This window comes from Aplysia californica, unplaced genomic scaffold, assembly GCF_000002075.1.
Source record: "Aplysia californica isolate F4 #8 unplaced genomic scaffold, AplCal3.0 scaffold00017, whole genome shotgun sequence".
NCBI lineage: Eukaryota > Metazoa > Mollusca > Gastropoda > Aplysiida > Aplysiidae > Aplysia > Aplysia californica.
Window position 1 is genome coordinate 1,014,711 of NW_004797287.1, and position 2,013 is coordinate 1,016,723.

A 2,013-nucleotide genomic window follows, 5' to 3' on the forward strand; every position below is an offset into this window, starting at 1 on the left:
GAGGAAAGTTTGTGCAAAGTGCCTTTCCCAAGGACACAACGTCGGGCCCCTGACGGGATTCGAACCCACGACCTTACGGTTGCGAGATGCTGAGAGATAAGCAGTCGAATCGATTTTTTAATCGTATTATTCAAGGTGATATGTTGTTGTTATTTTTCCCCCTTTTTACTCTAATAAAAGTACTGACGTGAAATGACTACTTGTTTCTTTTGGGTTGTTTTTTTTTAATTGGCGAACCATGACTGCCGAAGTTCACATCTAGCACTTAGTCTTTAAGATGAAATGATATATAAATGCACCTCGAAGATCTACTCCATCTGGGAACCGTAGGACCATTACCGTAGGACCATTACAGTCAATTTCAGTACACAACTACTCCAGAGCTTAGGTTTATCTCGGGAGAAACGATAATTTTACTTCGTTCTTCAATATTTTGTGTCTTTTTAATTATTATTGCAAATTGCATCCAGGACCAAAGAATGGTCCCCAGGGAGCTGTAATCTCTGTCGAAGCATCAACTGCAGAGATAACTGCCCAATTAACCAAATCTAGGTCAGTCTAAATCAATATATTTTTGGTATTATGGTCATTCCTAGTGTTTCTACAGCGTTCGTTACACATTTTAATCAGGCTCAATGCTGCTGTCTTGAACAAGAATACAGAATAATTAGCATCGTGCCACAGATTATCAATACTATCACGATCTGTGCTATACCGTTTTTGTTTTGTTTGGTTTTGTTGCTGTTGTTGTTGCTGTTTTGTTTGAATATAGACTTATTTTTTTGCTCTAACTGAATTCGCAATTTCCGTGTCTTTTAAAGAAACTCGACAATTAAAGTCTTTTACGACATGTAAAGTCTAAGAATGACTGGAATATGACTTAGTTTAGTATGGGGTTTTACCGCGCTCGCAACTGCATAAGGTTATATGGGCGCTCTGGAATATGACTTTCACAGTTTGCTTTGTGCTTGTAACTTGTAACACAGTGTGTGCCCCACCCCCACCCCTCCCCTCCCAAAGCCTTATCTTTAAAAAATGCACTAAAATTCCTAACTACAGAAACAACAACAGCAACAACAGAAACAACAACAGTAACAACAACAACAAAATGAATACCGAGTAAAGCCGACGCAAACTATTACATACAAAGCAAGAACAAAAAACGAAGACAGCAAAGACAGTGCAAAGCGGTTATCTGGCTGTGAAATGTCGAGCTGAAAAAATAGACAGTGTCACGTGCAAAGACAACAGAATCCACCCAAGTGCCAGGGGAGAGAACAAAACTGTCAACAATAGTTAACATAACCCATAGACGACCTTGCGTCTTCGCCCTCTGCTAGTGCCACCTTCATTTTCTTTTCTTTTTTTTTAAGCAAGAGTTTTACGACGCGTGCAATAAAGTTAGATCATATGAGCGCCGAAGATTAGAGGCGGTACAAGAGAGTGAAAAACACAAATAAATAGGAGGAGAGATAAGGAATATAGATGTTTGTTAAGTGTAGGAAAGAAGGAGCAAACCACACCGGAGCACCCGCTAACCATCCACTTTTGGTTCTTTTGAGACAATAGTCTCTCGTTACTTCCTCAAACACAGCCGTAGAATACTACTTTGTCTAGGTAACGTTTAGTCCTCCTTTCAGAACTTTGTCGACCTAGCGTACACACATCCAGGTCTCTATTCAATAGGGGGCGTTTGAGTTGCCTTTATGTCCTTCGCAAAAGACACTTATTTTAATAATAGGAAAAGAAGGAAGGGGGTAGTGATTTAAAAGTTACTTCAACTGAAATTCTTATTGCCGTTTACTCTGGGCTACAGACGTACTTTCGAAAGAGACTTCACACGCAGTTTTCCCAACTTATATTTTTATATCCACCCTTTCGAACTTAGTCTTCAAAATACCCTCTTAATATTTTTTTAAACCAACGTGCGCGCGCGCGCGCGCACACACACACACACACACACACACACACACACACACATATATATATCTATCTGTAATAAAAATCGCGAAT